We start from the raw sequence: 12035 nt of genomic DNA on the forward strand, positions 1-12035 counted from the left end.
TTAAGGGATATAGCTTGGGACAACTTATTAGAGGCTAGCACCTTGAGGGGTAGTGCTAATTTTTTGAGTACCATTAATCACCCTCTCTTTGCGCCAGATGACGTAGTTTAACTTTGTTCATGTGTTGCTGCCAACAGATAAGACTCCCATTTCGAAGGAATATACAACAGTATAGCCCCCACTAATGCCTGTAATGCTGTGTAGCCAATGGAGGGGACCACAAACCTCAAATTCACACTAGTCGAAGTTAAGAAGGGCACATCAGTTTTGACTAAGAACAAGGCTCCCGGTCCTGACGAGATCCCACCAGACTAGTAAATTAGTAATATAGAGGTCTGGGACCCAGTACTGACTCAATCCCTGAATGCTGCAGTTAGGTAGGGATCTCGACTGTCATGGGCTGCCTCTGTCATTGTCCTCATCTTTAAAAAGGGTGACAAGGATAACCCTCAATGTTACAGGCCATTCTCACTGGACGATTCAGCGGTTAAGGTTGCATGGCGGGTTCTCCTGGACAGATTTGTGTCCTGGGCCAATGATCCTAATATTCTATCAGATAAGCAATATGGATTCCGGTCTGGTAGTTCGACAGTGGACTAATGCCTGATTCTATACAAGTAAATACACTGTGCCCGTACAACCTCTGTCCACTTAGCCTTTATGGACCTTAACTCTGCTTTCGACTGGGTATATAGACATACTTTTGACGAATCATTATGTCTGTAGGGGTGGATACAGATATTGCCCACTTTTTGATAGGCCTCCATACTAATACTGTGGCATCGATGTGATAGTCAAAAGACTTAAAATACACCTTTTTAAAAAAAATGGTAGACGGGTGTGGCAGGGATGCATTTTGCCCCCTTTTGCATATAAAAGCAATGTAAACCATTGCAAACAGTTCAAAATTGTGTATTAAGGTGGCTCTTATTTGTTCCATAGAATGTTTCAACCTATGCAGCGCAGGAGGAATTGGGAGTAGACTATCTGTTACCATGGCCCTTTGCCCATCTTACTTTAGGTGATATTTGTACAAGAAATGAATCCAAGTTGAACAAAGAGATACTGAAAGACTGCCTCTTCCTTGATCATTCTCTTCATATTCATTCGCTCAAATATTTTAAGGAGTCAATGCAGAGTTTAGAAAGGGTCGACCTATTTAATACCCAAGAGAGAATCATTAAGGCAGATAGTATATTGATTATAGAATACTTTATGAATCAGAGGTTACGGATGCCCCATGTACGTAGATATGTCTTGTTGAAAATGGCCCAAAAAATGGAGCCTTATCTCACAGTTGTAGGGAATAACTATCACTGTTTTCCACTTACCAGATTTAGGATGGATCTTTTGTATTATTTATTAGCCTCTCCTCGTGGCAAGCAAAACGATCATACACTTGTTCCCTGCAGCTGCGACCATGATTCTCCGCAGGACACTGCACTTTATAATGTTCTGTACATTTTATGCTGTACCGATGAAGGCTTACATTATCCCTTTGTTAAAGTGTGAAAAATGTACGTATGAGCTGTACCTTTTGTTCTTTTAATTGTTACCTGTGGACCTCACTTTTAAGGGAATGTGTTTTTTAAAAGCTGCAATGACACTGAGAAATAGTCAAGATGAGTGATTATCTGCAGATAGTTTTTATGAATTTTATCTTATGTTTTTTATTACTGGATTGTATGTCTTAAAAGTATGGATTCCATATACCATTTAACTTGTTTTTGGTTTGATTGGGTCTGTATGATTTTTCTCAAAGAATCTTTTTCTTGTAGGGAAAAGGTGAAAATATTTTTTTTTGCTTGTGCAACAAGTGATATTAAATTTGTGAGGGACAGTAGTCTCTACTTTATCATAAAAAAATAGTGAGAAGGTGATGCCCAAGGTAGTATGTTGTAGCATTGTGTTACAAGACATCTTTCCTAAAAACTACTTTTCTGCAACATCTTTTACAGTAACATAGATTTCTCCATAACATCTTATGCAACATTGATAATTTCACGTTATGAAACAAAAATAAAATTTTGTTTCAAAATATTTAGTAGTAACTTGGCAATATATTTAGCTTAAAAAAATAAAATATATTCAATTTCACTTAAAACCTTTTGTAACTATTTTAAAACATATGAGCATTTTGAAATTGTAAATGGACATTTAAGGACATGATTTAAGTGGTAAGAATATATATATAGTATAATGATGGCTGCAACATTTTTCCTTGTTGCAGCCAGCAAATCACATTGGTCGGTCCCTCGGACCAGCCAATCAAATTATATTTCCCCCTGCTCAGCCATCAGGAGACCCCCAGGACTGCCTTGGTTGGAACGTCTCACTAGATATTTATACATTTTTAATCTTAATTTCTCAAAAACAGCTGGACAGATTTACACCAAATAAAAAAAGCACGCTTTCTTGGTCAAGATGTAGCTTTCAGGCAAATTTAGTGCAATTCTCTACAGCCAAATTGGCTGAACAGCTGTCTAAAATTATATGGGAAATTTGTGGGGAAACATTTTTTTGGGACCCCCTTCCTGTTTATGGGCCCCAAACTTGACAGATCGTCCCGAAGATTTCCAGGTACAAGCTAAGGCTTGAAAATGTCACCAAAGTTATTAGCAACCCAAAAAATAAATTTCCAGTTGAAACCTAACATACTCTTTATCTTTCTCTCTCCTTTTTATGAAAATACACATATAAACAAACATATAACAAAAGGGACATGGTGGACTGTGAAACAGGCCTGTATATAAACCAAAGAGTGGTGGGGGAGGGCTGAAGGGCTTTCGCCCTATTCAGAGAAGGCCCTTAACGCAATTTCGGCAGAATATTTGCAGTTGGCAAGTTGCAGCCAGTGTAGGTATTTCAGTTTTTGTGCATATTGGAGAGGGTTGGAAGAGGAGTCCTTTCATTTTGATTATTAATTACTTTTACATCCTTTTATGGTTATTCACAAACATTGGCAGACACTTGGACTATTTAGCCTACTCCTGGGTTTCTCAGTACCAAACTGGTCCATTAAAGTTGTGGGACAGGAGTCCAGAAGGCCGGATGTCAGAGAAACTTGAAGACTTACGAATTTATCAGAAGTTGAGCCGGTTTAGTTTTCTGTTGGTCATGCTAGGTTTAAGGGGGTGGGGCAGGCAAAAATAAATGGGGACATTAAAAGTTTCATTCACTAATAACCTTGGTGCTGTCTGATGAATCTGCATGAGCTTTGACAGCAAGAAATTCTCAGTTGTAGGTCTGGCAAGCACCGTAAACAGCCCTCGCTGTGAACTGTAGGACGCAGGGCTTAGCCAAAGCCCTTACATAGCTGGTGAATTTAGGACATAATAAAAAAACACACAAAATTTAGTTAACAAAAACGCACCTTTTGCTGATGTATATAAAAAAATAAATGGGGCTTCTACCCACAAAGAACAAAATATAGGCTGAACATGAGGTATGATGTGATTTGTTTTGCACACCATAACCAGTGAATTTGAGTGTTTTTCCAGTTTTCTGGGCGCTGAGCCCTTGAACTTTTTTTTTTCCAATGAGAATGTATACATATATTGCTTTTACCTCTGTTTATTATAAGGCTGATAGCTGTTGTTTTTTCTTTCAGGTAAAGTTTGAGCGTCTTTCAAATTGACAGATTTGATGTGGCGAAGGTATGTGTAAGTCTGACAACACTTATTAATTGTTTTGTATGTAAAAACCTTGCCAGGTATGATTTAAACCTTCTTGCTCTGTTCACGAAAGCTTTTTTTATTGAGAAGCATTGGCAAAGCAAGTAGGTCTCACCTTTGGAACTTATTGGCTTTGCCAGTGGTTTTAATATTGCTGTGCAGCATGGCTAAAAAACAAACACAGAGGGTCAGGGTTGGCGTAAGCAACGTGGAGAGCGCGGGTGGGCGAGAAGAAGCAAAGGACTGGAGAGGGCTGTGTGGGTGAGGGGAGGCATTTGGGGAATGGGGAGAGAGGGAAAGCAGTGGGAGAGCAGGATGGAGAGGGTGGTGTGTAGGGACAGAGATCCCATGAGTGCAGCTGTACAGCGGCACCAGGCCCAGAAGCCTGAGAGGCCTAATGAACCTTGATTATTGCTGTATTTTATCATTCAAACAGCAGCCAGGTGGCCCGTTTTCTTACCTTCACTAGGGCCTATGACACAGTGGCTACAGTACTGGCGGGGAGAAGCACATGGGCAAGAAAGCAATAGATGGAAATACATGAGGATGAGTGGAATGTGGAGGGGCGAGGAGAAGCACATGGGCGACAGACAACAACATGGAGTGCAAGGGGAGAAAAGTACATGAGGGAGACAGTGGGAAAACACACACACTCCAATGAAGTGCCTAACCCAAAAGAAAGAAGTAGTGAATGAAAAGAAAGCTGTGCAACCAAAGAAGCCAGCCAATCATAAGATATGGCAAAGAGGCTATACTCTGTGGGAGGGACAAACACATGATAGCCAAGCCTGGGACATGAACTTGAAGCAGGAAACAGTAATGAAAAGAAGGCCAACCAATGATAAGCACTGGATGGGCACCATTCTCCTACATGTTCTTGGTAAGCCCACAATATATCTTGCAACAGACAGTGTCTAGTAGACTCGATCTAAAAACAGTGTCTTTACACCTACATTGTTATCCAAACATAAACTGAACTTTGACTAAATATCATACCATAGTGCCCTGTGCTGACATAAAGCTCCACTATTGTCTTGATTTATGTTCTATACTGTAAGAAATCCTTCTGTCCACTAGTGTTATATCAATTTGACACAATTGATTTTTGTTAATGCTTGCTGTGGCTGAAGCCTTTTGTTCAAGTTCCAGCTCTAGGTGTTGCACAGGGAAATCTGTCCTGAAGCCACTTTTACAGGAAGAAATGTACAAATATTATGTTTGAGCTCAGTAGAAGACAAAATTAAATGTGGAGTGGAGGGGCGGCACTAAAACCTAGCGTCTGTGCTGGGCCTGCCTAAATAAGTCTCTCGAAGAAGATACCTCTTCTAATTTCATAATGCGCCTTATACAAGCAGCCAGGCTGTGTCTTCAGCTGGATGTTTAGCCATCCCACCAGATAAGCGACAACTGACCTGTTCCATTCTCTCTACTGAAGGATTTATCATTAACAGAAAGAACTAGGGAGTAATGGATGCGTAGGACGCACCCAATTTACCACCTGCTCCACCTCCTTAATATATGTACAGGTCATTGACATCAGCCGTGACCTGACACAAAAAGACACACTTTTATTAATGCTGTTTGATGCTATGAGAGACTTAATTGCAGGTGAAAAAATATACCTTTTAATTAACATGATTTTTCCAGCAACCAATTACAAAAAAAAATGCTTTTTGTTGAATGTTTTTAGGATTCAGGAAGTTCAGGAAGTAACAAAGGAAAGAGAGAAGGCAACAACGTGTCTTCTCTCTTTCCTTTGTTACTTCCTGAACCTCTCCAACCTTGAGCGGGGACCCATGTTGAAGCTATGTGTCACTCCCTGTCTGGTAATATGTTTTAGAAACCCCAGGGGAAGTGGCATATAACATACTTCTCCCAGATGCAATTCTATTGGGATTTCTGCCAGTTACCACTGTGAAAGTTGAATTTGATTTAGCAAAAATCTGTGTTTTTCATTGTAGACATTTCTGCACTAAAACTAAAATACTGCACTTTTGAAATACTGTATTTTTCGTGTGTTTGACAAACCGGCCCGAGCTAAGTCTCAACTCCATATTGTTTTCTAATGCAGCCATGATGAAATGTTTTCATTTTTCATTCTCACACTGCATGTAACCAAATTGACACTGATGTTGATTGCCATGCTGTTCTGAAGAACTACCAAGGAAGCATTTTGCTACATTTAAGGCTGTTCTTGCCAATAACACTGAGAATATGTGGTTTCTATTGTTTGGTACCTAGATATGTACTGCCACAATCAATGACGTTAGGTTAGACTAGGGCACAATAATATTCAGTTGGAGGACAGTGCTAGAATAGTGCATGAAATATGATTTGTTTAGCTTTGCTCACCATATACTGGTTAATGTGGTTTTCTTTGAATTCGATTGTGAATTTGTCTATAAAAGTTGAAACATTTAAGGGGCGTGGCCAGCCATCATGGCTGAGTGGATGTGATCCACAACGGCTCCGGCAAGCACTGTCCACCCAGCCACAATGGGGTGTATCCACTGAGATCCCATTTCCTCTCTGGGGTTAGGAACAAGGTCTGACAGCAGCAACTCTTCCTCTAGGCGTGTTGGGCGCCAGGGAGACGGTCGAGCAGCATTAGTTCTGACAGCAGATCGGGCCTACAAACAAGATGGCGGGTGGCGTAGTCCCAGAATTACCCATGAATGCTGAGCCTGATGGACCACCGGCAGCCCGAATCAGATTGACGGGGTGTCGGAGACTTTGAGCCGACACACGTGGAAAGAGGTACAGGTGCTCCCTACCCCCTAGGGAATAAGACCGCTAGGGCTTTCATGAGGCGGCGGGTGGCCCCCTTGGGCCACGTATGACCTCGGTGGGGCGACGAGATGCCTGTGCATGGGCGGCAGATGTGCCAGTCCCAGAGATCGTTTGCAGCCCGGGCACTGAGCCTTGCCTTACCCTAATATGGTGCCTGCCTGATCCTCGGAAAGGCACGCTGCGGAGCTGGCCCAGTGTTACTGGCTTTATGCACGGCAGTTGTCCGCCTCTTAATTTAGCAAGCCAAGGAACGGTACTACATCCTTTAGGGAACAGCAGGCTATCAGTTGAACTAGCTCAAACTTGAAAAGAGAAAAATCTTTTGAAGCTGGCCCAGTTGGGAACCTACTAATGATATAAGCCCTGACCTCCTGTATAACTAAACAAGCTGTATGCCACCCAAGAAGATTTGACAAATTTGGATGTCTAATTATCTTGCTCCACCAGTGGTCCAAGCAATCCTTACTGGAATGGTCTCTCCCAAGACTATGGCCCTTACAAAAGACAACCTCTTGGCCTCCGTCCACGACTTCAAGACTGAGCTTGGGGAGGAGCTCAAGGAGGACATGGCAGCATCCCTTGACTCTTTTAAGAAGAAAGTTAATTCCCATCTGACAGCAATTCAGGCATACGTTGACTCTGTGGGGATGCACACTCTTGATTTGGAAAAAAAGACAAGATTTAGAGCAACAAATGCAACCATTGGGCTGCAATGTGATGCGCCTCCATTCTCAGTTTCAAGTTGCGCTCCTTAAGTGTGAGGACCTAGAGAATCGGTCCCGGAGGGATAACATTTGTGTGAAGGGCCTAGAGGAGGAAATCGAGGGACCGGACCTGGAGGCCTTCATTGTGGGCCTGTTCTAGGAGCTTCTGGGGGAGGATCGCCCGGAGATGAAAGTGGAGTGGGTTCATAGATTGGGGTCCTTGATGGACTCAGGAGGGAAATGACTGAGACGTTTTGGCAAAGCTAATCTCCTCAAAGAAGAAGGAACTGATTCTCTGTGCAGCACGCCTAAAGGATAATGTTGCCTGCCAGGTTGGAATGTGCTTGCTGTATCAAGATATCGTTCCAGCGACTCTAGTGAGGTGCTTGCAGTTTCATCCTGTTACAGAAGCACTTTGCCGAGAAAAGGTGAAATACCGCTGGACTTACCCCCTTGGGATTGCCTCTGAATATCGCAATAAGCAACATCACTTTACAGAACTGGCTGAAGCGGCTGCTTTATTGGGCCTCAACACAACTACATCTACCGATTTTGGAGACCAAGAGAGAGTGGGGCAGCGTAGCAAGTCCGGTGGGGCTTCCTCTGAGACTTGCAAACAAAGAAAAAATGAAACAGACTGGCAAAAGTAAATCTTGACTCTACCTCAACTCAGTACACGTGGACATCTCTGAGGCTGTCGAGTGCTGAGCTACAACATGAGAAGGCCTAGTGACTGGGGTCTAAACAGTGACAATTGAAGCATTATACAGGCCGGAAATAATGCAGAGCCCTAAACTAGCTCTGGAAGCAGACTGCAGTAGCTGATTATGCTGAATCGGGATGATACACCTCACAGGGCAGCTCTCTATGCATATGCAGGGTCGCTTGGTGGGTTTAGCTTCACTATACCCAAGTCTTTGATCACCAGTGGTGGTGGCAACATGGAAGGAGCGTTTGCTCCCAGGTTCGACATTTGTATTGCTTGTTGATTGTTTTTTGCATGATGGGACTGCACTTTTGGAATGAGGTGACTCCAGGGGGGGGGTTGGGTTAAGAGGGATGGTGGGATGGGATGGGAGGGGAGGGGAGTGGAGATTGGAGGGTCGTGGAGAGGTATCCCTTGAGTAACTCTGGCTGACAAATGCTTTTTCTATTAATATTTAGATGGTGTTAAACACCTTAACATGGAATGCTAGGGGGCTTAACTCCCCCTATAAGCGCTCCCAGATGTGGAAATACTTGCTCGATAGGTGATTCAATGTTGTAGCGCTCCAGTAAACCCACCTGAAATATGCACAAACTGCATCATAGAGCATACCCCAATATCTATACCTCATCAGCTACTACAAAACACAATGGGTTGTGATACTACTTCATCCCAATGTTAATTTTAACTTCCTAGGTAGTAAATCAGATAAAGAGGGTAGAATATTGATGGTTAAGGGCCTTGCAAATGGTTGCTTATGTACCCTGGCTATAGTCTATGCTCCCAGCACAGGCCAGTCGGATGTCTTCTGCTCTTCTCTCTCTTTGCTGGGGGCTTGCCGAGGGGGATTGTAATTAAAATTGGACTCCAGTTTCAGACAGTACACACCTACATAGAACCCATACCGAACTCTTCCTCAAAACTATTCAAGCAACAATACACCAGTTGGGTTTGATTGTTGCATGGAGACTACTGAACCCCACTATGCGGGATTATACATTCTTTCCTCATTTCCATAGAACCTACTCCGAGATCAACCATACATTTGTTAGCCAATAGTTAGAATATTCCATTTTAACTACTACCATACACCCCATCACTATCTCTGACCATGCCCTAATGGAGACAATTTTTGACTGGCATCCCCAGATCTTCTCCTCTCGGAGATGGTACTTCCCTAACATGTTAACAATAGATCCCATACTCTGCACTGAACTTAGAAAATCGATTAGGGAATATTTTCAGCTCAATTGAACTGGGCAGGTAGATCCCTCTCTACTATGGGATGCCTTTAAGGCTGTCCTTCGTGGGAAGTGTTTATCCTTGATAATGACATTAACTATACAGAACACTGAGGAGAGGAAAATGCTTGAGGCAAAGTTAGTCAAAGCCGAAAACGCTCACAAGGTGACCCCTCCCCCCCCACACTACAACTTCAAAGGAAAGTTACGGCCCTTCAAGGGAAAGTTAAAGCCATATACGCCAATAGGGCAGAGCTCTCCCTCTTTCGGCTTAAACATGACACATATGAGAAAGGTAATAAGATAGGCTCTCACCTTTCCAAGCAGCTACGAGTCAAGCGGGAACAGACCTATATTAAGTATCTTCATGACTAAGCAGGATGGCTTCAACACACAGAACAGGGGAAGGGACGAACGCTCCAAGATTTTTATGAGCATCTCTATACCGCAGAGGCAAGGGATGACAAGGCACAACTAAATTATCTTGCAGGTATCGATTTACCCCAGGTCCCCTCAACTCGCAATGAAATATTAAGTGGCCCTATCTCACCAGAGGAAGCACAGTTCACCATTGATTCTCTCAAAATCCATACCGCTTCTGGCTCAGACTGCTTTAATGCATCCTTTTGTAAGACATTCAGCTCTGAATTGGTCCCACATTTGACAGATCTCTTTAACCATCTAGCCCATACTCACGCAGTCACTCTCTCCATGGGAGAAACTTTGATTTTGATTATCCCAAAGCCAGGGAAGCCCTTAGACTTATGTGCATCCTACCGCCCGATAACTTCCTTAATTTAGATGCTAAATTATACACTAAGATATTGGCTCATAGGTTAGAGGAGGTGATGCTGGAACTGATACACCCGGAGCTATTGGGCTCCAAACTCATGACAACCTAAGGCGAGAATCTTAGTGAATGGGGCGGCTTCTGATTTATTTTTTTTTCCTCCCCCTTATGAGGGGCACATGCCAAGGTTGCCTCCTTTCCCCTCTCCCTTTTGCCCTTTGCATTGAACCCCTGACAGCAACCATAAGGGCCACCCATTCAATTCAAGGATTCCCTTTTGGTACGGAGGAACACAAACTTTCAATATTTGTAGATGACATCCTGCTATCTCTCGCTTCCCTGTTAACTTCCCTTACAGCCCTTCAAATTGAACTTCATCACTATGGAGCAGTGTCAGGCTTTTGAGTTAAACTTAACAAATCATTTCTGCTTGACCTCACAGTTCCTTCTGCCGAACGTTTGCAGCTGACATCAATCTCCCCATTCCAGTGAGCAAAGAAGGAAATTACGTATCTGGGAATTAAACTGGCTCATACAGTAACTGATCTTTACAAGGCAAACTACTTTCCTCTATCGCTGCAACTCAAGCTTGACTTGAAGGACTGGGGTCCAATATATGGAACTGGTTAGGACGTATAAATGCTGTGATAGTCCTTCTAAGGGTATTGTACCTGTTTCAGGGGCTCCTGATTGCGGTTGACCTGGAATTCTTTATTAGCATTCGTTCACTGATTACGAAATGTAATGGCAAGCCCGTAGAACGCTGCTGGCTTACTGTCTTCTGATGCTTCCCAGAGATGGAGGCCTGGGACTCCCTTATTTATTGACCTATTGTAGAGCGGCTCAGCCTCGAGCCATCTCTGAATGGTCCATGAAGATGTCTGACAAACACTGGTTGCATGTGGACCGAGCAGTGGCGGGTAGAACCATCGGGGACATACTATAGAAACCTAAGGCAGACAGACCGCTTATTTAAGCACTCAAACGGCGACCATGATGAAAACATGGGATACGTTCACTAAGATTCATAGGCTGAGGACTTCCCCTAGCCCCATACACTGATACACTTCAACTTGGCATCCCCCCCTCCCCCCTGCCTAGACGCCTGGCACCTTAGATAAGTGGCGAGAAGGGGGCTGTGTTACTGTAGCAAATCTATTTCACAATTGGGAAATATTAACATTTGATAACTACCGAGATTTTAATCTCCACAAATCTGAGGAATACCTTTATACCCAGCTGAAACACAGTCTTCACATCAGAAATAGGACAGGCTGCCACTAGAGATCTTCTCTATTGAGCAGTTGTTCAGAAGGCCGGATCTTCCAAGGGTTGCATTTAATTTCTATTAGCTCTCTTGAGATCTACCAAAAATATCCCCCTCTGCGGCATGTGACCTTATGGGAACAATTATTGGATTCAACAATAAAAGGGCATCTACAGAGCAGTTTATGGCGTGATATTTCTAGATTTAATTGTTCTCTCAGTCTAGGCGAAGCCCACTATACAGTTATCTATCTGTACTTGTACCCGGTGAAATTGTGGGAAATCTTTCCCAGTACTTCATATAGATGCTGGAGGGGATGTTGCTTAATGGGAGATTTTTTATCATATCTGGTAGGACTGTCCAACCATATTCCCCTACTGGGTAGAAATCTTAGCTCACATTAAAGAGATATTGGGCTACCCCATACCTTCGACACCAGGACTGTCTTACTGGGCCTTTGTGACCCGTCCTTTAAACATCAGACTTCTGGGGACATGTCTGTTCTTTGGCTCTGCCTTGGGGCTGCCAAAATGACTTTGATGGGGCTTGTGGTTTCTTCCAGGCTGATGCCAAAGTCACACTGGCATGCACACATGTGGCATGCTCTGCCCATGGAGTGGTTAACTGATATTATGACTGACTCCAGGAAAAACTTTGATTACATATGGGGACCTCTGGTGCAGTATCTATCGAGGGGCCTTCCTCTGTTTTCGTGCCCCACCCATACGACGGCCCTTCACCTTTTTCAGATATGACCCCTCTTTAAATCTCCAGGGGCGTTCCCTGAGACGCTAGCTGAGATGTATCTCTTGTGACTCGTCTGGATCCACTCTTTATTCAGCATTCTGTAATAGTACCCTAAT

General features: G+C 43.3%; 1 protein-coding gene across 5 annotated transcripts in view; it reads left to right on the plus strand.

Moving 5' to 3' along the window:
* Nucleotides 1–12035, plus strand: part of NCK1 (NCK adaptor protein 1) — a 590854-nt gene that overhangs the window by 223672 nt on the left and 355147 nt on the right. For 4 of the 5 annotated variants that reach the window (XM_069213548.1, XM_069213549.1, XM_069213551.1 and 1 more), the window contains one exon: nt 3611–3656. The gene's annotated coding sequence lies outside the window, so the exon portion shown is untranslated. Of the gene's footprint in view, nt 1–3610; nt 3663–12035 lie in introns of all 5 variants that reach the window. The other variant, XM_069213550.1, reaches the window with a different exon arrangement.

The sequence above is a fragment of the Pleurodeles waltl genome, chromosome 11, assembly GCF_031143425.1.
Source record: "Pleurodeles waltl isolate 20211129_DDA chromosome 11, aPleWal1.hap1.20221129, whole genome shotgun sequence".
NCBI lineage: Eukaryota > Metazoa > Chordata > Amphibia > Caudata > Salamandridae > Pleurodeles > Pleurodeles waltl.